The following is a 26,032-nucleotide window of genomic DNA, read 5'->3' as shown; positions in this document are numbered from 1 at the left end:
GGTTTCTTGGAGCTCAAAGTTGAGGCCTCAAAATATACACTGATTCTTAGCTTGTCATGAACCAAGTCCCTAGAGAGTAACAAGCTTGAGGGAATAAGGTGGTCGTTTATCTAGCCAGGATCCAAGAAATGCTACAACTTCAAAAGATTCACCATCCAAAAAGTGCCATAGGAGCAGAATTCTAATGCTAATGTCCTGGCCAAACTTGCTACCACCAAAGACGCAGAGTTGCTCAATGTGGTCCTAATTGATTACTTGGTTTGTCCGAGAATCACAACTCCCGAGGAGATAGAAGTGGTCCAGCCCCAGGATGGATGGATGGGACCAATTGTGAAGTACCTAGTCTTTGGAGAGTTACCACATGACAAAAAAGTAGCTTGGAAGCTACTCTATAATGCGCCTTAGTACGTAATCATGGAAAAAAAGTTGTACAAGTGAGAATATTCTTTACCATTAATCTGATGTGTGTCCGAGCAAGAGGCTAAGCTTATCCTCTGAGAACTGCATGAGATCTTTTGTTGCGACCATGCTAGGGGGCAGAGCCTTGCCAAGAAAATCCTAAGACAACGGTACTTCTAGCCTACGATGAATGGAGATTTGATGGATTATGTCAAGAAGTGCTGCAAATGCCAACATTACGCCAACATCCCTCTATCTCCTCCAAATGAGCTCACTCAGATGACAAGTCTGTGGCCTTTCACAATATGGGGCATTGACTTAATAGGGACCTTGCCCACGGAAAAGAGAGGAGTAAAGTATACGATTGTGGCGGTCGACTACTTCACAAAGTAGGTCGAGGCTGAACCTCTTGCTACCATAACCTCCAAGAAAGCGCTAGACTTTGTCATCAAAAATATCATTTGTTGTTACGGGCTTCCGAGGAAGATAGTCTCCAACAACAACTTGCAGTTTGACAGCAAGTTGTTTACCAACTTTTGTGAGAGGCATGGGGTCATGAAGAGTTTATCCATTGTAGCCCATTCTCAGGCAAACGAACAAGTGAAAGCGGTCAACAAGACACTTAAATCCACTTTGAAGAAAAGGTTGGAACATGCGAAAGACGCCTGGCCTGAGGAGTTGCCTAAGGTATTGTGGAGCTATCGCATCACTGCTAGGACCTCCACTGGCCATTCACCATTCTCCATTGCCTACAGGTATGAGGCCATGCTCCCAGTTGAGGCAAAAATCTCCACGAATCGATGGGATACTTACGACCTGACCACGAATCATACTTTACTTCAAGAATCACTAGACCTTGTTGAGGACCTTCGAGAATCTTCACAGCTACGTGTAGTGTCCTACCAATAGAAAGTGGCCAGATACTTCAATTCCAAAGTGAAGGATAGGAAATTCGAGGTCGGAGACTTGGTGTTGCGAATGGTCTTCCTCGTAACTCGAGATCTAGGTGTTAAAGTGTTGAGCTCTAATTGGGAAGGCCCTTACAAAGTCGAGAGCATCGTGTGTCCTGGAACATACAAATTGGTCCGACTGAGCGGGGAGTTAGTGCGCCACGCTTGGAATGCCGAGCACCTCTGCCGGTATTACCAGTAATATGAGCAGTTTGTATTTTCTAAATTTTGTAATCATTTGTAGCCTCCGGGTAGCTTAATGAAAATTGTGTGTTCAAAACACGATAGATGAAATTTAGTGAATTTGCTTGTATTTTTTTATTTGTTTTACATTTTATTACCTGAGGAGCATCTGCTCACTGGCTTGGATAAGTGAACGCAGACCAGTCTCTGATCACTTGGGGGGACATAGCTAGGTCACCTTGAGAGGTAGCTATCCGCGGAGAATGACCTAGGGAACTAAGCCTATTATGGGCGGAGTAAACCTAGCATCAAGGCTTGCGAGATTTCACAAAAATGACCTAGGGAACTCAGTTTCAGGAGCCTGTACGGGTACCCGAGAGTAAAACTTATGTCACAAACTAACCTAAGTACCTTAAGGGCAAAGAAATCGAGTTACTTCCTCAGGACTAAGCACCAGTGAAACAACACTAAGATCTCGATTTCCAAAAAAGAATAAAAGGTTAATGAGACCCAAGTCGCATGTACTCAGGCATAAGCCTAAACCTATATAGCCTAAGGGCGGAGAACTCAAGTTACTTCCCAAGGACTAAGCGTCTGCGAAGCAATACTGAGTTCCCGACTTCCGAATGGTGAAAGGTCTAAGATCCAAGTCATATGTACTCGAATTCAAGCCTTAAGTTGCCTAATACTTAAGCAAACAAGACCCGAGTAGCCTATACTCAGGAAAAGTCTAAAGTTGTGTAAACTTAGATAGACTTAAGTTCCAAACTTAAGCAAAAAAGACCTAAGTCTCCTAGACTAGGCATGCAAGCTAAGGAACTCAGAGTTACTTCATGAGGATTGAGTGCCCATGAAATAACACTAAGCCCCGAGAACCTAAATTTTTTTGGGCTTCCAAGACCCAAGTTGCCTAGACTCGAATACAAGTCCCAAGTTGCCTAAACTTGGACAAAGTCAAAGTTACTACCCGAGGACCAAGTGCCCATGAAGCAACATTGAGTACTCGGGAGCCAAAATCTGTTAAAACGTTTTCAAGACCCGAGTCATCAAGACTCGGGGTTAAGTCCCAAGTTGCATAAACTAAGGCATTTAAGACCTGAGTCTTTTAAGACTGAGGCCCACATATGGTGAAATTAAACAAGGTTGTATAAATTGATTTTTTCGTGATGTCACATTACGTTGAAAATTTGAGAAAAACCTTGTATATTTTAAGTCCAATTTGCATTATTTCTAAACGTTGTGTTAAATATGTGTTAAGTGAAAAGGCAAAGAAGGCAAGTAAATAGAGCAAGCAAAAGCCATTCTAAAAAATTATCTACAACCAGGCTCGGGGGCTCGAGCAATATATAGTTTGTACCCAGATGAAAAGAAAAAGAGATGGAACACATGTCTAAGTCCTTAAAAACATAAAATTACAAAGGACAGACGACCTAGATCTCGCTAGGAGGAACCTTTTCGATGATGTCTATGATGGGGTCCGCCTCTATAGTTGTGCCCGGTTCCTTGGCCATAGCCGTGGCAGCTTTGGCAACATTAATCGCCCAAAGGCGCTATTCGAAGAGTAGGTGAGTCTTGTCAGCCTCCCCGGTGAACTCTAGGTCCATGTCTCGGTTGTGGAACCAGGGCACATAGAATTCATCCTCGACGATGGTGTCGACCTCTTTCTCGAAGAGCTTTTTCTCAGCTGCTTGAGACTTATCAAGTGTCGTTGTGGCTTCATCATGAGCCTTGGTTGTATCATCCACAGCTCTAGAAGCATCTTCTGCAGCCTTGATAGCCTCTTCCTTGGCCTGGGCAGTCTCCTCCTTAGCTCTCCGAGCCTCTTCCTTAGCGGTTGTGAGCTCTTCAGCCGCCTTTTCCGCTACATCCTCGAGGGCCTGGGTACGGGCTTGCTACACCTCTAGAGCTATCAGCAGGCATGTCAGCTCCTATGTGGATACCTTCACCTTGTCCCCTAGAGCTTCCACCTTCTCTTGAGCTTTCTGGAGTTCATAGGATTTCTCCATCATGATATCTCCTAGCCGTTGACAGGCCAGAGCCGCCTGAAAAGATAGTTCATTAGTTTATATAACATTATGAACCAGAAAATGGGTTGTGGGGAAGATCACTTATCCTGACTATGGCATACGGGCAGAAAGATACGAAAGACCCCTCATTAAATGGCATCGATTGATGGGCCCAACAATAGGGAGTCAACGCGTAGTACCACATTTTTAAAGGTGTCAGGCCTCCATGAAGCCCAACCGTCTCAACCCGAACACGTCCCACATAATTACTCTTCTCACTTTAAGTCTCCATTGTCCGAGGAAGAGTGAAGACTTGGGGGACAAATGTTGTCCATGTTTTCACCAAGTGACACGTGGCATGCATTAGCAGTAATTAGGTCCACGCGAAAGCTGGTTAAGCTTCTTGGAGCTCGCCTAGAGTTCCCCAAAAAGAAAGCCTTGCCCTTTTGCTGATAATTCATCACCCCCAGAGAGGTATATCTTTGAGGAAGGTTACTTCTCAATAACCACATGTAGAATGTCTCTATAATGTCCTACTAAGTTAGGACCGTTACACCGTGTGTTAAAAATAGTGCTTAACTCGTTAAGCGAGTCATTTGGACTTATAAGTATAATTAAGGTTAAACGACAGTTTAGGTATTTAAAATTTTGGTCAATAATTTAAACTTTTCATTAAAAAAGAATTGAATAATTACAAGGGATCCCAAAGGATTTTAAATAAAAATACAGGTTTATCAAAATTACAAAACTAGCCGACCTAAACGGAAAAATTGAGCTAATAACTCTGGTTCCTCAAAAGTATCACGATCGTGGTGGCCGAGCAGGCTGAGTATGTACACGTCACTCCTACAGCTCTCCAACTCATGGCTGCAATCTTAATTGCATATCTGTAAACACCTACTGCAAATTCTAAGGGGCAGGTGAAGAACTCAAACCCTGGCTATAATTCCCAACCTCGGTATAACCACCACCAGGTCTCATTAACTGCCTTGGGTACATAATCTGTGATTAAATTTGCAGTCAATAACTTGACCCATTAAACATGATGAGCATATTTGTAATGCCCTATTACCCAAGGACCGTTAAACTGTGCATTTTAAACAATGCTAAACTCACTAAACGAGTCATTTGGCCATAATCGTGTAACTAAATGTGATCAACAGTCTAGGGTTAAAAATTTTGGTTAAAGATACAACGTTTCACTAAAATGTTTACTGTATACATTGGGATCCCAAAATATATTTTAAAGGTTAATTATAATAAAAGATTTACAACCAGCCGACCTAAGCGAAAAAATAGGGTTTAACCCTAGTTCCTCTTTAAACCCTCAGCCGTGGTGGTCGAGCAGCCGCATATGTACACATCGTCACCTAAGCTCTCAACTCAAGAATGGCACAGCTTTCTTTTACCTTTACTTGCACCACATAGCACTCGTGAGCCAAAGCTCAGCAAGAAAACTTAAACATGCTTATAAGCAGTTAACAACATTTCACTAAATCATATTAAGCATGCCTAGTAGTAATAACCCTAATCATGCATGCAGAAAAATAGCAATGAATAATTGTAGAGTCCTGCGCTATGAGTAGATGACTAATAAGTCTCTCTCTCTGAGGTAGATGACTAATAAGCCTCTCTCTGAAATAGATGACTAATAAGTCTCTCTCTGAATAGCTGAGGTAGATGACTAATAAGCCTCTCTGTATAGATGACTATTAATGTAACGACCCAAATTTGATAATAGGGCTTAGGGCCTTGATTAGCGTGCCTAGAGGGCAATAAATGATTTAATATGTTAATATGTGAACTTATGTGAATATGTGTTAGAAATGCATGTTTAGTTGAATTAAATATGCATGTGGGCCCCGTTTGGATATTAGGGGTATGCTTGTGATTTTAGCCCGTGGAGGGCGTAGATGTGATAAATATGGTATGTATGTGATATATATATCTGTGTAGCACGAACCGAGACAGTTCTAGAGAGCGGTTAGCCAGAAAGTCACAACGGGGTTGAGAATCCGGCTCAGGGCGAGTCGAGGGGTATTAGATGTGTTATGGGGTTATTGGGTTATGGAAATAAATATTCGGAGATATATTTGAGGTTAGAATGTCTAGGATGGAATATTGGGGAAATTTGCCATTTTGCCCTCGGGGACGTTTCCGGTACCCCGAGCCTTGAGGTAACCCTATAGACTTAAGTTGAATAAAAAAAAACTTAGAATGGTTTAGAACACTCAGAAACCGACCCTTATTTCCCTCATCACTTGGTTTTCTTTTCTCCTCATCTTTCTTTAAGGCTTAGCTAGGGAAAACTTGGTGAAGCTAATTGAGGCTAAGGAATTCAGCTGGGTTTTAGGGGAACTTGTAGCTTGGAATCTAGAAGATTGGCTCAGAAGTATAATCTAGCAAAGGTAAGCTCCTAATATGTTGAATGGTGTCAATTTATCAGCTGGTTTTATGGTTCAATATTTGAGTTTGCATGTTAGCTAAGTTTGAATTTGTTTTTTATTGCAAAAAAAAAAAAAATTGTTTTTGATTGCATGGCTAAGTTTTGGGGCTAAGCTTTGTTGGGTTTTGATGTTGAAACTAGGCTAGAACCTTTGTGATGGCTATATGGAATTGTTAGCTTGATTTTGGGTATAATTGGGTTGATTTTTGAGGTAAAAACAGGGTGTTTTTCTAGGTTCGAAGGGTAGGGCCGCGGCTCTGTTCTTGCTGAGTCGCAGCCCCTTTGAACTTGGGGCGTCAGGAAATTGGAGGTGAGCCACGGCGCTCTTCAGCAAGGGTCGCAGCGCGTGTGGGCAAATTTGAGGCTAGGCCTTGGGTTGAGCTGGGGACCGCGGCATGGGTCCCTAGAACCGCGACGCTTAAGGTATTTTTGGGTTCTAGAGGGGTTTTAGGCCCGGGAACTCAATAGTTTAGGTTCAGGAAAGATTTTATCACCCGGATTGATAGAATTCAAAGGCCCGGAGATTATAATTATGGTTTGAGACTAATTATTGGATTAGAACTTGATGGGTGAATATTGTTAATGCATTGTGACTAGGGTTTCGGCGAGGCTCAAGTTAGGGGACTGTGCTCGGGACACAGGTAAGAAAATCATTGTTTCCATTGAGCTTGTATGCAGGGCAGAGCCCTATATGTTTGAATTGCAGGGCGTAGCCCTTGATTGAATTTGTTAATGTTCAGTATATGTTTTATTATGCTATGAATGCAATTATGTGAATGTTCGACGAGAGCCAGGAACGGCGTAGGCCAAGGTCGGCAGGGGCCAGGAACGGCAAGGGGCCGGGAACGGCGTTAAGCACATTGAGTGCAAGGCCGAGTATGACAAGGGTCCAGGAGCAGCGTTGAGCACGTGGAGTGGCAGTTGCTAGAGCGAGACCCTAAAGGATACTTGGGATATCCTCACGGTGTGGACCGCAAACCCAGGGCCTGGTAAAGCGCCTGGGACGGCATGGTCGTACGTGTTTAGCCTATCGATGGCATGTTTATATGCTAAGTGTTTGTTATGCATATGTTTTTGCTTGTGAGGGTTTTCTTGCTGGGCTTCAGCTCACGGGTGATCTGTGGTGCAGGTAAGGGCAAGGGGAAAATCGACCAACCATGAGTACGGAGAGTGTGAAGTGGCGCGTACATGTTTGGCTTGCCTGGCTGCCACAGCCAGTGGTTTTGAGAGATGGTTGTATTAAAACTTAGATTTTGTTGTCTAGTTGACTTGGTTTGTAACTATATGTTGTAAATATTTCTAAGTAGTATTTTGGGATCCCAAGTGTTAAACACTTTATGTTTTTCAGTAAATGGAATTATTTTCAAAGTTTATAACTTTGTTTATGACTTAATTACACTTTTAACCTAAAACCTCGATTAGCGAGTTAAATGCACATTTTAAACTAACTTAGTAACGGCTCTAAGAAAGTAGGGCGTTACAACTTGGTATCAGAGCGAGCTAAGGTTTATGGTTTTGGAGATTGACCGAACATGTACGCTCGCTGTCAGTGACAAGCTCGACTCAAGGTTGGTTGGTATGATTGACTAATATGCTTGAATGTGTGCTTGAATGCCCTGTTTGCTTACTTATTTCATATAGAGCGTGATGAATGAGTTATCATATGCATGATGCCAGGGCATGGCCCATTGTGTGTTATATGCTATCTGTACGTTATGTGAACTACTGTTTTTGGTTGGTTGATGTGTTTGGGAGGTGGTTTTGGATGTTGTTATCATGCCTGATGAGCGACGTCGTTGGTTGCAGGCATATTTGTTGAGATGCCTCAACAATCTTCTAGACTTCGCGGCAGTAGGGCCGAGGATGACAATCATGGTCAGGTTCCTCCACCTGCCCCACAGAATTGGCAAGAGATGATTGCCGATATGGAAGCAAGGCTGCAGCGAACAGAGGAAGAGCTTCGACAACTGAGGCAACAGGCCTCACCTTAGGTCACTGGGTTGCCAGTTCAGCAGGTTGTGGCGCCAGTGCCGGTTCAATCTGCTATGGAGAATAAGTGGGAACCTTTGTATGAGAGGTTCAGGAAACAGCATCCTCCCACCTTCGAGGGTGGACCAGACCCATTGCGGGCAGAGCAGTGGATGAATATGATTTCCTCAATTTTGGATTTTATGAGGGTTCAGGGAAATGAGAGGGTAGCTTGTGCTAGCTACATGTTCAGAGAGGATGTCCGCATCTGGTGGGACGTGGTAGTTCAGAGAAGGAACGTAATAGTTATGACTTGGTAAGAGTTTAGAAACTTATTTAATGAGAAGTATTACAGTGTGACAGTTTGAGCTGCGAAGGTTGACGAGTTCATCAACCTGACTCAGAACCGATTGACAGTGACAGAGTATGCTTTGAGGTTTGACAGATTGGCGAAGTTTGCGCCAGATTTAGTGTCGACTGATGCAACGAGAAGAGACAGGTTTGTGTGGGGGTTGAACGTTATGATCGCTCGCGATGTGAATATTACTTTGGATCCAGAGCTTAGAGGGTCGAGGATCAGATATGGAGGGAGAGCGCTATTAGGCGTGATGCCAGGAGGACAGTACTTCCTTTTGTTGGATCCAGTCGTGGTGGTGGCTCTAGTGAGCAGAAGAGGAAGGCCCCAGATTCCTTTGTTCATCCCAGTTCAGATAGGAGGGCACGGGGTGCTTCTACTGGTCGTCAGGGTGGAAGTGACAACTGGAGGAGTTTCCCAGTGTGTCTGCGGTGCAGACGTCAACATCAGGGTGAGTGCAGGGTCAGGGCCTGCTTTGTCTATGGAAGTGCTAGTCATCTGAAGAGGGACTGCCCTCAAGTCAAGAAAGATGAGCTGAAGCAGAGTGACAGTCTTGCTCCTGCCAGGGTATTTACTTTGACTCAGACTGAGGCGGAGGCTAGCCCCTCAGTTATGACAGATCAGATCTCTAGTGTTGGTTCTTTGTATACTACATTGTTTGATTCGGGGGCTACCCATTCATTTGTATCTGCTAGAGTGATAGACCAGCTTTGTAGACCTAGTGGTGTGTATGCTAGGGGGTTTCAGACTTTGTTGCCAACAAGAGAACTGGTAGTCTCTAGGAAATGGATTAGAGCATCACTAGTAGAGATAAATGGTAGGGAATTTTTTGTTGATTTGATTGAGTTAAAGATGGACGACTTTGATATGATTCTAGGGATGGATTGGCTATCGAAGTATGGGGCAACGATTGACTGTAAGCGCAAAATGGTGACTTTTGAACCAGAAGGGGAGGTACCCTTTGTGTTTGTGGGGACAGTTAGTGGACCACGAGTGCCAATGATTTCAGCATTGAAGGCTAGAGACCTAATGCAGGAAGGTTGCATGGGATTCCTAGTGAGCGTTGTGGATACCTCTAGGGTGGTGTCGGTCGGACCGGGTAAGACTAGATTGGTGTGTGAGTTTCCGGATTTGTTTCCGGTAGATTTGCCAAGGTTGCTGCCGCAGCGGGAGATTAACTTTGTTATAGAGTTGGTACCAGGAGTGGAGCCAGTATCTAGGACACCTTACAGAATGGCTCCAGCAGAGTTAAAGGAGTTGAAGATTCAGTTGCAGGAGTTACTTGATTTGGAGTTCATCAAACCGAGTTTCTCACCTTGGGGTGCTCCAGTATTATTTGTCAAAAAGAAGGATGGATCCCTTAGGATGTGTATCGATTACAGGGAGCTAAATAAGTTAACCATTAAGAACAAGTATCCACTACCTAGGATCGACGATTTATTTGATCAGTTACAGGGAAAAGCAGTGTTTTCTAAGATTGACATCCGATCAGGTTACCATCAATTAAGGATTAAAGAGGAGGACATACCAAAGACCGCTTTCCGAACGAGGTATGGACATTATGAATTCCTGGTTATGTCCTTTGGATTAACCAATGCCCCAGCAGCTTTTATGGATATGATGAATAGGATTTTCAAGGATTATTTGGATAAGTTTGTGATTGTGTTCATCGACGACATCTTGGTGTATTCTCAGTTAGAGACAGAGCACGAGCAGCATCTGCGATTGGTTCTACAGCGGTTGAGGGAGCATAAGTTATATGCTAAGTTCAGTAAGTGTGAGTTCTGGTTACCACAAGTTACATTTCTGGGCCATATTTTCAATAAGGAGGGAATTCTGGTTGACCCGAGTAAGATTGAGGCGGTCAGAGATTGGCCTAGATCGAGCAATGTTCCTGAAGTGAGAAGCTTTTTGGGTCTAGTAGGGTATTATCGGCGATTCGTTGAGGGGTTCTCCAGAATAGCTACACCTTTAACAGAACTGACAAAGAAGAAGACAAGGTATGTCTGGACGGACAGATGTGAGAACAGTTTCAAGGAGTTGAAGCGTTGACTGATCACCATGCCAGTGTTAAGTTTGCTGACAAATAATGAAAAGTTTGTGGTGTATTGTGATGCATCCAGACAGGGTTTGGGGTGTGTGCTGATGCAAGCTGGTAAGGTGATAGCCTATGTATCGAGACAGTTAAAGGAGTATGAGCAGAGATATCCCACACATTATTTGGAGTTGGCAGCGGTGGTGTTCGCACTTAAGATTTGGAGACATTATCTCTATGGTGAGAAGTGTGAGATATACACTGACCATAAGAGCTTGAAGTATTTCTTTACTCAGAAGGACCTGAATATGCGCTAGAGGTGATGGCTGGAGTTGGTTAAGGATTATGATTATGATATCCTATATCATCCCAAAAAGGCTAATGTGGTGACTGATGCATTGAGTCGGAAAGGCCTAAGACAGTTGTTTAGTTCGAGACAGATATCTGATAAGCTAGTCGAGGAGATGGCTAGAGCGGGCATAGAGTTGGTGGTTGGTCGGTTAGCCAACATCACTCTCCAGTCTACACTTCTTGAGAGGATTAAGGAGGCACAGGGGAAAGATTCCCAGTTGAGAGGACACAGAGAGAATGTCTTAGTCGGAGCAACTAAGGACTTTTCTATTTCAGAGATGGGATTACTGAAGTACAAGGGTCGGATCTGCATTCCGATGGATTCTGGCATCCGGCAAGAGATCTTAGATGAATTGCATACCACTCCTTATTCTTTGCACCCGGGTACAACGAAGATGTATCAGGATTTAAAAAATTTGTATTGGTGGCCGGGTATGAAGAGAGATGTGGTGGATTATGTGGCCAAGTGCTTAACTTATCAGCAGGTCAAGGCTGAGCATCAGAGGCCAGCGGGGTTGCTTCAACCTCTGGGGATTCCAGAATGGAAGTGGGAAGATATCACCATGGACTTTGTGGTTGGTTTGCCGAGGACTGTGGGACAGTATGACTCGGTGTGGGTGATTGTGGATAGGTATACCAAGTCCGCCCACTTCTTGCCTGTTAGGATGACTTATACTATGGAGCAGTATGCTGAGTTATACGTGAAGGAGATTGTTCGACTTCATGGGGTTCCGAGGTCGATAGTATCTGACAGAGACCCCACCTTCACTTCCAAGTTTTGGGAGAGTTTGCAGAAGGCTATGGGCACGCAGTTATGGTTTAGTACCGCTTATCATCCTCAGACAGATGGGCAGTCTGAGAAGACGATTCAAATATTGGAGGACATGTTGCGAGCCTGTGTGTTAGATTTTAGGGGATCGTGGAGTAAGTATCTCCCTCTGATCAAGTTCTCGTATAACAACAGTTATCAGGCGACCATCAGAGTGGCTCCATATGAGATGCTTTATGGAAGGAAGTGTAGATCACCTATCCATTGGGATAAGACAGGTGAGAGGAGATATCTGGGTCCAGAAATGGTTCAGAGGACCAATGAGGCGATTGAGAAGATTAGAGCGTGAATGCTCGCCTCCCAGAGTCGACAGAAAAGTTATTCAGACCTGAAACGCAGGAGTGTGGAATTTCAGGTTGGTGATCATGTGTTTCTTAGGGTTTCACCTTTGAGGGGAGTGAAATGATTTGGTGTTCGAGGCAAGCTGAGCCCAAGGTTTGTTGGCCCCTTCGAGGTTCTGGAACGGGTTGGAGAGGTAGCTTACAGACTAGCGATGCCTCCAGCTTTATCAGTGGTTCATGATGTTTTCCATGTGTCCATGCTCCGAAAGTATGTATCAGATTCGACGCATGTTTGGAGTTATGAGAATCTGGAGCTAGATCAGGATTTGTCCTATGAGGAGATGCCGATTCAGGTTCTTGACCAGAAGGATAAAGTCTTGCGGGGCAAGACCATCGCCTTGGTGAAAGTGCTCTGGAGGAACAACAAGGTTGAGGAGGCGACGTGGGAACTTGAATCAGAGATGAGGGAGCGGTATCCCGAATTGTTCAAGAAATTTCGAGGACAAAATTTCTGTAAGGAGGGGATAGTTGTAACGACCAAATTTTCTAATAAGGCTTAGGGCCTTGATTAGCGTGCCTAGAGGGCAATAAATGATTTAATATGTTAATATGTGAACTTATGTGAAAATGTGTTAGAAATGCATGTTTAGTTGAATTAAATATGCATGTGGGCCCCGTTTGGATATTAGGGGTATGTTTGTGATTTTAGCCCACTGAGGGCGTAGATGTGATAAATATGGTATGTATGTGATATATATATATCTGTGTAGCACGAACCGAGACAGTTCTAGAGAGCGGTTAGCCAGAAAGTCACAACGGGGTTGAGAATCCGGCTCAGGGCGAGTTGAGGGTTATTTTGGGGTATTAGATGTGTTATGGGGTTATTGGGTTATGGAAATAAATATTCGGAGATATATTTGAGGTTAGAATGTCTAGGAGGGAATATTGGGGAAATTTACCATTTTGCCCTCGAGGACATTTCCGGTACCCCGAGCCTTGAGGTAACCCTATAGACTTAAGTTGAATAAAAAAAAACTTAGAATGGTTTAAAACACTCAGAAACCGACCCTTATTTCCCTCATCACTTGGTTTTCTTTTCTCCTCATCTTTCTCTAAGGCTTAGCAAGGGAAAACTTGGTGAAGCTAATTGAGGCTAAGGCATTTAGCTAGGTTTTAGGGGAACTTGTAGCTTGGAATCTAGAAGATTGGCTCAGAAGTATAATCTAGCAAAGGTAAGCTCCTAATATGTTGAATGGTGTCAATTTATCAGCTGGTTTTAAGGTTCAATATTTGAGTTTGCATGTTAGCTAAGTTTGAATTTGTTTTTGATTGCTTGGCTGAGATTTGGGGCTAAACTTTGTTGGGTTTTGATGTTGAAACTAGGCTAGAACCTTTGTGATGGTTATATGGAATTGTTAGCTTGATTTTGGGTATAATTGGGCTGATTTTTGAGGTAAAAACAGGGTGTTTTCTGGGTTCAAGGGGTAGGGCCACGACTCTGTTCTTGCTGAGCCGCAGCCCCTTTGAACTTGGGGCGTCAGGAAATTGGAGGCGCGCCGCGGCGCTCTTCAGGAAGGGTCGCGACGCGTGTGGGAAAATTTGAGGCTAGGCCTCGGGTTGAGCTGAGGGTCGCGCCATGGGTCCCTAGAGCCACGGCGCTTAAGGTATTTTTGGGTTCTATAGGGGTTTTAGGCCCGGGAACTCAATAGTTTAGGCTCGGGACAGATTTTATCACCCGGATTGATAGAATTCAAAGCCCCAGAGATTATAATTATTGTTTGAGACTAATTACTAGATTAGAACTTGATGGGTGAATATTGTTAATGCGTTGTGACTAGGGTTTCGGCAAGGCTCAAGTTAGGGGACTGTGCTCGAGGTTATCGGTGCTCGGAGAGCTCGGGACGCAGGTAATAACACCACTGTTTCCATAGAGATTGTATGCAGGGCAGAGCCCTATATGTTTGAATTGCAAGGTGTAGCCCTTGATTGAATTTGTTAATGTTCAGTATATGTTTTATTATGCTATGAATGCAATTATGTGAATGTTCGGCGAGAGCCGGGAATGGCGCAGGCCGAGGTCTGCAGGGGCCGGGAACGGCGTTAAGCACGTTGAGTGCAAGGCCGAGTACGATAAGGGGCCGGGAGCAGCGTTGAGCACGTGGAGTGCGAGTTGCCAGGGCGAGACCCTAAAGGATACTTGGGATATCCTCACGGTGTGGACCGCAAACCCAGGGCCTGGTAAAGCGCCTGGGACGACATGGTCATACGTGTTTAGCCTATCGATGGCCTGTTTATATACTAAGTGTTTGTTATGCATATGTTTTTTCTTGTGAGGGTTTTCTTGTTAGGCTTCGACTCACGGGTGATCTATGGTGCAGGTAAGGGCAAGGGGAAAATCGACCAACCATGAGTACGAAGAGCGTGAAGTGGCGCGTACATGTTTGGCATGCCTGGCTGCCACAGCCAGTGGTTTCGAGAGATGGTTGTATTAAAACTTAGATTTTGTTGTCTAGTCGACTTAGTTTGTAACTATATGTTGTAAATATTTCTAAACAGTATTTTGGGATCCCAAGTGTCAAACACTTTATGTTTTTTAGTAAATGGAATTATTTTCAAAGTTTATAACTCTGTTTATGACTTAATTACACTTTTAACCTAAAACCTCGATTAGCGAGTTAAATGCACATTTTAAACTCACTTAGTAACGGCTCTAAGGAAGTAGGGCGTACAATTAAGTCTCTCTCTAAATAGATGACTAATAGGTCTCTCTCTGGGGTAGATGACTAATAAGTCTCTCTCTGGGATAGATGACTAATTAGTCTCTATGAGTCCCACGCCCCGAGCCATGTGACGTTTCAGTCACCTGAGCCTTTTAGCCCTAGCTCTAAGTAACTAGCCTTTAGACTAGACAAGCACTTTAGTTTTCTTTGACCAATAGGTCGGTCAAGCCTTTAATGCTCATATTGATTAGATCTAATTATTTTGGCCTGCGTTAAACACGCTAATACCACTCTTGACTCATAAGCCCATACCATACGACCAGTGCTCAGTACTACTGCCGATCTTGATTGATAAGTCATAGCTTCACGACCAATACTAAACACCAATGTCATTCCCTGACTAATAAGTCAATGTCACTCACAAGTAAGCCATGCTGTCAGATATATGTAATGAAAACAATATCCATTTATAGAGCACTTAACATGCCTCATCAACATTCATCGGCATAATTATAATCATTCACATTTAAACATCTAGGTTTAAGGCATTCAACATGCATAACCAATAATCAAAAGCATAATCATAATCATGCACAATTATAGAGAGTCAAGCTTTGCTCAATTCCATATTCAACATTTATGCCATGCCATATCCACATGTATCATATGCATCACATGCATCACATACTGGGTGCAGTTTTCTTACCTCAGGCTCGAGCGTAAAATAAGTTAAGAACGACCCTTGAGAATGATCCTCACCTTACGTCCTTAGCAATATCCTAATCAAAACCAAATACAATAATCTCATAAGATCCAATCCTTAAAAACAAACTCCGGGACCATTCCCATGCTCTCGGGACTTCCAATCCACCCAACGGGGTGGTGGAACCATCCCCCAAGCCCCCAAAGTCCTCCCAAACCCTAAAAATGGGTCTTGCTGAAACAGGCATAGCATTGGGGCGCCCATGGGTAGTGCTGGGGCGCTGCCCCAAGTCAGAGAGCACCCATGCTCTCCCTTGCCTAGCGCTGGGGCGCCAGTTCGACAGACCAACATTTTCTGGTTCTTTCCCCTGCATTTTCCCCTCTATTCCAAACTTCAAAACTGACCTAAACACCCTCCAAACTTATAATTTAACCCCAAAACTTCATCAATACCTCAACCTCATCAAAACCCAAGTCCAAACACAATCAAAACACCATTAAAACTCAAAATCACTACTTGAGTTTTGAAACTCAAGAACAGCCAAAGAACACCACCAAAAAACTCAAAAAAAACCATGAATCAAAGGTTAAAATCATTAACTTAATAGTTGTAATGGCTTCCTAGCTTCACCCTAACAAGTTCCTGGCTCAAATCCTTCAAAAACCCAAGCTTTCTATCAAAACTTCCAAGGAAAAGAGAGAGAGAGAGAGAGAGCGAGTAACCAAGAGTAAGAGAGAAGGAAACTCTGTTTTTCTTTCACGCCTTAGTTAATTCAATCCACAACCTTCTAATTTAACTATATCTAGTAACCCAAATGACCAAATTGCCCCTAGTACTAATCTAATCTTTCAAAGCCATCCAAGGGCATAATGGTCATTCCCCACCTATCCCGTTAATCATAATTAGTGTCCACCAATTCCCGCTAATTCCAATATCCTTAAATAATTACCTAATAAATTTCCCCATTACCCAATCTCGGTAATGTACTAAATTACCAAATTATCCCTAGGCTCGCCCCGAGCTCGGTATTTGACCCCATTATGTCCAAACTGCCAACTTGCTTCCTAGGTCGTCTCATGCCGAATAATCCAAATATATCCACATAATAATGTGGTCTTACCCATACATCACATACATGCACATAAATATACAATTATGCTCTCAATGGCCAAAATTACGAAAATGCCCTTCTAATAAGAAGTGGGCCCACATGCATGCAAATATCATTATGTAATTCACATAATGCCATCGTGGCCCCCTAATCAAGGCGTTAACCCTTATTAGGAAATTTGGGACGTTACAACTATCCCCTACTACAGAAATTTCGTCCTCAAAATTTTATCTGACTAACCCAGAATATCAATCCCGCATATCTGATTCCAATTTGCAGGTCGCTCCCTCGACCTTATTGATTCTGTATAATACCTTAACCAAAGGTATAGCTTTGTTCTTTCGAACTTTGTTCTTTTTGTCTCATATCTAAGCTAGTTATTCCTCATAGGATAACTCAGCCTCTAATTCCATATCCTCATAACATAACATATAAGTCTCATTTACACATGTTTCCTTAACATGGAAACCTAAAATGCACTGTATACGCCCGACGGTGCCGAAGATAAGGCCAATCCATAAACAACCTGACTGACTCTATCCAGGATTTCACACGGTCCCACAAATCTAGGGCTCAACTTGCCCTTACCTCCTCACCCCTTTCTTATGGTGAGACTCTTAGGAAGATACAATCTTCCACTTGAAACTCCACGTTCCTTCACTTCAAATTAACATAACTTTCCTATTTACTCTGAGAAGCGAGCATCCAAGCTCTAATCTTTTCAGTAGCCTCAATGGTCTCCTAAACTACCTCAGGACCCAAATATAACATCTCACCCATCTCATTCCAATGATTGGGCGATATACATTCCCTATTATACAACATCTCATAAGGTGCCCCTCCAATAACTAGATAAATCTCTCTAATTTACCATCAGTCTGAGGATAATAAACTGTACTAAACTCCAACTAAATACTCATCGCCTTCCGTATCCTTCCCCAAGACTTGGAAATAATAACAGGGTCCTCGTCTGATAAGATAGACCTCGAATTCCATGAAGGCATACTATTTCTCTCACATAGAGATCTGTATACTGATCAATTGTATTACTCATCCTTTCTCACAGAGCTGACTTTTTATACTGGTTCATAATGACCCGAACAAAATCATGTTGACCCACTATCCTGGGTAGCCCCACCGCGAAACCTATTGTAATGTTTTCTTACTTCCACGATGGCATACACAAAGGTTGTAATGGCCTTACTGGCTTCTGATACTTTTTCTTGACCTGCTAACAGGTTAAAAACTCTGCCACATATTCAGTCACATCCCTCTCCATCCCAGGCCACCAATACAAATCTTTCAGATCCTGGTACATCTTCATGATGCCTGGATGAAGAGAATAAGAGAGTAGTATAAGATTCATCCAGAATCTCCCATTTAATCTCAGTGTCCATCGGATTCCAAGTCTAATCCATATACCACAATAAACTCATACCTGACACTGCATAATCCTTAGCTAATCCAGCTAAGACATTCCCGTCAATTCTTCCCCTTTATGGTTCACTTAACTGTTTTTCATTTTATCCTCTCTAAAATAGTAAACTCAAGTGTAATGTTGCCACCTGGCCCATCAGTAACTCTGCTCTAGTTCTGGTCATATCCTTTAGCTAACATGATACATAGGCAACTCTTTTTCTGTCAACGAGATATCATAATAATCTATAAACTGGTTCTGATCTATAGGAAGACTCAGAACTCCTCCACAAAGCACATGTAATATCCTGCCCGTCCAAGGAAACACATGTTCTTTGAGGCATTCCTTGACCTTGGCGAATCTCCAACTGAGAGTATACCACAATACCGTCAATCAAGACGATCACGAATCCAATTCAGATAATCTTTTAATACTTTGTTCTTCTAATCCATCAAAACAACTCAACATTAAATCAAGTCCACAAGACATAACTCAGCACTCCTAGTTCCCTTTTCTGATATAGAAGGCAGTCTTCTATCTATCCTTCTCCCTGATCTTCAACTGGTAATAACCAGATCAAAGGTCCACCTTGGAGAATATCGTCTTACTCAATAATTGAGTCTTTAGTTCTTATAGCTCTGCTGAAGTCGTGCAATACAGTGCCCTAGACCTAGTTCTGTCCCTAGCACCAACATAATCATCATTCTATTTCTTTGTGTAAAGGTAATCATGACAAATCCCCTGGAAACACATCCAGAAACTCACAGATTAATCCACTCTGTCTTGGTTCCACTGGCACGACCTAAGTGGTATCCACCACACTAGCTAAGAGTCATATGCATCCTCTTGCAACAGGTCTCTAACTCTAAATACAGATGTCATAAACATACAAGATCCATGCACAGTACCAACAAATACAAGGGTTTCTCACCCTCAAATCCAAGGATTACTATCCCTTCCTTACAAACTATCATTTCCCCTTACTTGGCTAACCAATCCATATCAAGGATCATACTGAAGTCAATCATAACCAACTCCATCAAATCAACTGATGAGTCCTTTCTCACCATAACCTAACCCATCTCTTAAAATTACCAATAAAGTATCACATTATCATCACAACATAACCATGTAATTTGCATATCAAATCTATGCCTTTCGAAATGCAGCAAGCAAAGAACAATCTGGCACCAAAACTAGTCAGCATGATACAAAAATCAAAACTAGAAAGCTGACCTGCCACTACTGAGGAACTAGCCTCAGTCTCCAACTCTGACTGCATCGAAGCGAACACTCGAGCTGGAGTCGAGTTGTCCGCCCCCTTTTCCTCATCTGTTCTTTGTCCTGGGCAATCCTTTATGAGGTGCCCAACTATTCCACAAAAGAAACATGCCTTTGCTCGGCATTCCTTCAGATGATGCCTCTTGCACCGAGTGCATTTTGGGTAAAACTTTCAATTTTCTTTCTTGCCCCGATGGTGTACCACAACACTTTAGAACCCTTTTTCCTAAACCAGAGGTACTGGATACATTGATAACTCTTCTTTCCTAATCACTGGGATCACCACCCCTGCCTGATCCCTCAAACGATGGTATCACCACGTGAGCACAATGCTCTCCAACACTCTCCTTCATAATCTCATTTCCTGTGCTCTCAACAGCAAGAGCCTTCCCTACCACCTGAGCATATGTAGAGATTTCATGAACTGGGGCAACTCTAACGCCCTAAGTTATTCTATGATTCAATCCTTTGATAAATCTTTCCTTCCGAGCCACATCTGTGGGTACCATATCAGAAGCAAACTTGGCCAACCCATCGAATCTATTAACACATTAAGTTATTGTTGCATTTCCCTGAACAAGGTTCAAAAACTCATTCATTGTAGCAGTCTTGGCTGCATCACAGTAATATCTTTCATTAAACAGCTGCCTAAATTCTTTCCAGTCCATCGCAGCTGTATCTCGTGTCTAGGATATCACTTCCCACCACGTCCAAGCATCATCCCGCAACACATATGTAGCACAGATCACCCTATCATGACCTACCACTCTCATACAATCGAGAATAGAACTGATATGTCCATCCATTGCTCAACTCTGAATATATCTAGGCCTCCCTCAAAAACTGGAGGGTAATATTCCTGGAATCTTCCACAAAGAAATTCCTACCTATTCTCAACCCTAGGCTGAGCCAATACTGATGCCTCTTCTGGCATAGCAAAGGAAGAGGTGTTCCCTGACAGAACCTGCAGCTATTTCAAACACCTAATCTCTTCCTATTGCCTTTGTAATCTTAATTGCATATCTGTAAACATCTACTGCAAATTTTGAAGGGCAGGTGAAGAACTTAAACCCTGGCTGTAATTCCCAGCCTTGGTATAACCACTACCAGGTCTTATTAACTGCCTTGAATTCTTACCTTCTGATTGAATCTGTAGTCAATAACTTGACCCATTTAAACATGATGAGCATATTCAAAATCCTTCCCCACAGGAACAATCATACCACACTACATTCAAAAACCACTACAATGCTAAAAACATGCCCATAGCATTCGTACATCAATTCATAACCCCTGCTCTTCCAACATTCATACCATGCTCTCAACACCAACATGCAATAACACATTCATATAATCACTAAGCAGGTAATCACATAATCATATTAATATTCAAGGCCTAAGCCCTATCAGATTCTCATGCTCCCTAATAAGGCATGCAGGTAAAGCATTTACATCCTATTTAAGCAGTTCAGCACATAACCACATAAATAGCTACCATAACTTGAGTGAAGCTTATCTTTCGTGATGAGTGTACATGCCTAGCTTGTCTACAGGAACCTTTAACCTTGGCTTGCTCTAATACCAAGTTGTAACGCCCTACTACCCAGGGATCGTTACGTTGTGCATTTTAAACAGTGCTAAACTCGCTAAATGAGTCATTTGGCCATAATCGTGTAACGAAATGTGATCAATAGTCTAGTGCTAAAAATTTTGGTCAAAGATACAACGTTTCACTAAAACGTTGACTGTATACATTGGGATCCCAAAATATATTTTAAAGGTTAATTATAACAAAAGGTTTACAATCAACCGACCTAAGCGGCAAAATAGGGTTTAACCCTAGTTCTTCTTTAAACCCTCGGTCGTGGTGGTTGAGCAGCCGCATATGTACACATCGTCACCTAAGCTCTCCAACTCAAGGATGGTCCAACTTTCTTTTACCTTTACCTGCACTAGATAGCACTCGTGAGCCGAAGCTCAGCAAGAAAACTTAAACATGCTTATAAGCAATTAACAACATTTCACTAAACCATATCAAGCATGCCTAGCAGTAATAACCTTACTCATACATGCACACAAATACCAATGAATAATTATAGAGTCCTGCGCTCTAAGTAGATGACTGATAAGTCTTTCTCTCTGAGGTAGATGACTAATAAGTCTCTATCTGAAATAGACGACTAATAAGTCTCTCTTTGGATAAATGACTAATAAGTCTCTCTGAATAGATGACTAATAAGCCTCTCTCTAAATAGATGACTAATAAGTCTCTCTTTGGGGTAGATGACTAATAACTCTCTCTCTGTATAGATGACTAATAAGCCTCTCTATGAATAGATGACTAATAAGTCTCTATCTGGGGTAGATGACTAATAAGTCTCTCTCTAGGGTAGATGACTAATAAGTCTCTCTGAGTCCCACGCCCCAAGCCATTGACATTTCAGTCACCTGAGCCTTTAGCCCTAGCTCTAAGTAACTAGCCCTTAGACTAGACAAGCGCTTTAGTTTTCTTCGACCAATAGTTCGGTCAAGCATTTAATGTGCATGTTGATTATATCTAATCATTTCGGCCTGCATTAAACATGCTAATACCGCTCTTGACTCATATGCCAATACCATACGACCAATGCTTAGTACTACTGCCGATCTTGACTGATAACTCACAGCTTCACGACCAATACTAAACACCAGTGTTGTCCCCTAACTAATAAGTCAGTGGCACTCACAAGTAAGCCATGCTGCCAGACATATGTAATGAAATCAATGTCCATTTATAGAGAACTTAACATGCCTTCATCAACATTCACCAACATAATTATAATCATGCACATTTAAACATCCAAGTATAAGGCATTCAACATGCTTAACTAATAATCACAAGCATAATCATAATCATGCACAATTATAGAGACTCAAGCTCTGGTCAATTCCATATTCAACATTTATGCCATGCCATATCCACATGTATCATATGCATCACATGCATCACATACTGGGTGCAGTTTTCTTACCTCAGGCTCGAGCGTAAAATAAGTTAAGAACGACCCTTGAGAATGATCCTCACCTTACGTCCTTAGCAATATCCTAATCAAAACCAAATACAATAATCTCATAAGATCCAATCCTTAAAAACAAACTCCGGGACCATTCCCATGCTCTCGGGACTTCCAATCCACCCAACGAGGTGGTGGAACCATCCCCCAAGCCCCCAAAGTCCTCCCAAACCCTAAACATGGGTCTTGCTGAAATAGGCATAGCGTTGGGGCACCCATGGGTAGCACTGGGGCGCTGTCCCAAGTTAGAGAGCACCCATGCTCTCCCCTGCCTAGCGTTGGGGCGCCAATTCGACAGACCAACATTTTCTGGTTCTTTCCCCTGCATTTTCCCCTGAATTCCAAACTTCAAAACCGACCTAAAAACCCTCCAAACTTATAATTTAACCCCAAAACTTCATCAATACCTCAACCTCATCAAAACCCAAGTCCAAACACAATCAAAACACCATTAAAACTCAAAATCACTACTTGAGTTTTGAAACTCAAGAACAGCCTAAGAACACCAACAGAAAACTCAAAAAAATCAAGAGTCAAAGGTTAAAATCATTAACTTAATAGTTGTAATGGCCTCCTAGCTTCACCCTAACAAGTTCCTGGCTCAAATCCTTCAAAAACCTAAGTTTTCTATCAAAACTTCCAAAGAAGAGAGAGAGAGAGAGAGAGAGAGTAATCGAGAGTGAGAGAGAAAGAAACTCTGTTTTTCTTTCTCGCCTTAGTTAATTCAATCCACAACCTTCTAATTTAAGTATATCTAGTAACCCAAATGACCAAATTGCCCCTAGTACTAATCTAATCTTTCAAAGCCATCCAAGGGCATAATGGTCATTCCCCACCTATCCCGTTAATCACAATTAACATCCTCCAATTCCCGCTAATTCCAATATCCTCAAATAATTACCAAATAACTTCCCCCATTACCCGATCCCAGTAATGTACTAAATTACCAAATTACCCCTAGGCTCGCCCCGAGCCCGGTATTTGACCCCATTATGACCAAACCGCTAACTTGCTTCCTAGGTCGTCTCGTGCCGAATAATCCAAATATATCCACATAATAATGTGGTCTCATCCATATATCGCATACATGCACACAAATATACAATTATGCTCTCTGTGGCCAAAATTATGAAAATGCCCTTCTAATAAGTGGGCCCACATGCAGGCAAATATCATTACATAATAATATAATTCACATAATTCCATAATTTTCCATCCCGGCCCCTTAATCAAGGCCCTAACCCTTATTAGGAAATTTGGGACGTACAATATTCAAAAGCCTTCCCCACGGGAACAATCACACAACATCACATTCACAAATCACTGCAGTTGTAAAAAAATGCCCACAACATTCGTACATCAATTCATAACCCCTACTCTTGCAACATACATACCATGCTCTCAACTCCAGCATGCAAATAACACATTTATATATTCACTGAGCAGGTAATCATATCAATAGTCAAGGGTTAAGCCCTAACAGAGTCTGATGATTCCTAATACAGTATGCAGGTAAAGCATTTACATTCTATTTAAGCAGTTAAGTGCATAACCACATAAATAGTTACCATACCCGGAGTGAAGCTTGTCTTTAGTGATGAGTGTTCATGCCTAGCTTGTCTACAGGAACCCTTAACCTTGGCTTGCTCTGATACCAAGTTGTAACGCCCTACTACTCAGGGACCGTTACGTTGTGTATTTTAAACAGTGCTAAACTCGCTAAATGAGTCATTAGGCCATAATCGTATAACTAAATGTGATTAATGGTTTTAGGGTTAAGAAATTTGGTCAAAGATACAATGTTTCACTAAAACATTTTCTGTATACATTGGGATCCCAAAATATATTTTAAAGGTTAATTATAATAACAGATTTACAACCAACCGACCTAAGCGGCAAAATAGGGTTTAACCCTAGTTCCTCTTTAAACCCTCGGTCGTGGTGATCGAGCAGCCGCATATGTACACATCGTCACCTAAGCTATCCAACTCAAGGATGGCCCAACTTTCTTTTACCTTTACTTGCACCACATAGCACCCGTGAGCCGAGGCTCAACAAGAAAACTCAAATATGCTCATAAGCAGACAATAACATGTCACCAAATCATAATAAGCATGCCTAGCAGTAATAACCATATTCATGCATGCAGGCAAGTCCAAATAAATGATTATGAGATCCTACACCCTGTGTAGATGACTGTCAAGTCAATCTGGGGTCCTGCTCCCTGAATAGATGAATAATGAGTCTATCTCTGGGGACCTGCGCCCTGAATAGATGACTAATGAGTCTATCTATGGGGACCTGCCCTGAATAGATGAGTAATGATCTATCTTTGGGAACTTGCGCCCTAAGCCATGTGACTTTCCAATCACCTGAGCCTTTTAGCCCTGGCTTTGAGTAACTTGCCTTAGACTAGCCAAGCGCTTTGGTTTTGTTCGACCAATGGGTCGGTCAAGCATTTAATGCTCGTGTTGATTAGATCTAATCATTTTGCTCTGCATTCAATCCGTTAATGCTTCTCTTGACTCGTAAGTCAATTCCATACGACCAACGCTCAGTACTATTGTCGATCATGACTTATAAGTCTGAGCTTCACGACCAGTACTAAACACCATTACTGTCCCTGACTGATAAGTCAGTGCCACTCACAAGTAAGCAATGCAACCAGGCATATATCATATGTCAAATATCCAAATATAAGGCATTTGAAAAGTGAATTTTAGATTCACTTATTAGTGTCAATTTATATCTAATTTGTAGGTGTCTAGGTTGTTTTGTTTGGTTTTATGCTTGTGTTGTGTATGTGTAGGGTCCAAGGAGAAGTGGTGCAAAGTTCGTACAAAACAGGAGTGAAATAGAGAAAAAATGAAAAAAAATTATGAAATAGGGCTGCAGCCCCTTGTTCTAGCGCTGCAGCCCTGTCCTGAAGAATCAACATTTCAGAATTTGCCTAGGCGCTGCAGCGCCATAATCAGGGGCTGCAGCGCCTAACTGTTACAGAGAGCGTGTATCTGGCCTTCCAGTAGCACAACATCGCCTGTTTGAGGGGCAACAGCGCCTGGATCCATACAGAAAGTTTAAATTGCGATTTTTGAAGGGCAAAAGAGGTCTTTTTGGAGGGGATATAAAAGGAAAAGTATAATTAGGGTTCTAATTATGTTTTGGAGGAGATTAGACCTGGGATTACATGCTTGGAAAGGAAAAAGGAGGCTAGAATTCATCAACATCGCCATCATTACATTTAGTTTCTTTTTCCTCCTTTTACTTTAGTTTTTAATTATGAACAATTACATTTCTATTGTGTTTAAGTTTGTAATGGAGAACTAAACTCCTTTTGTGCTAGAATATTAGATGAATCTATTTTGATTATTGAATTGTGGTTTTTATTATTATTTTTATGAAGTTCTTCTTATTTGTTCATATCTTCTTGATTTAATTTTCTCATATTAATGTTTGGCCGTCATTATTGTGATTTGATATCTAGGGTTTATGCTTGAGAAAGATAAACGTAGATTGGACATAAGAAGATTTGACATAGAGTGATTGTGAGATTGAGAGATTCCTTGAACTCTATGAATTTGACTTAGAATAATTTTTGCTTAATGACATGTTGATTAATTAATAGCGAATAGAGATATCATATTGATTAATTGAGATTAATTGCATATATGCTTGAGAAAGATAGATGCATTATATTATATTTCTAGAAATTACAAATGAGGAGAACTAATTAGGATAATAAAGAAACCATGTTCATAATTAAATAGTGAAATCATTACTCTAGTACATTTATCTTTTATCTAATCACTTTCCAAGATCATTAGCTTTTATTATTTTGTTATTTCATTTTCTTTATTTTATTGTTTGATTTATTTGTTGAATTTTCTAATTAAAATTATAGACTTAAAAGTAATAGTAATTAGTGAATTTAATATTTAATCCAT

Source organism: Humulus lupulus, chromosome 8 (assembly GCF_963169125.1).
Source record: "Humulus lupulus chromosome 8, drHumLupu1.1, whole genome shotgun sequence".
Lineage (NCBI taxonomy): Eukaryota > Viridiplantae > Streptophyta > Magnoliopsida > Rosales > Cannabaceae > Humulus > Humulus lupulus.
This window is presented reverse-complemented; position numbering follows the sequence as displayed.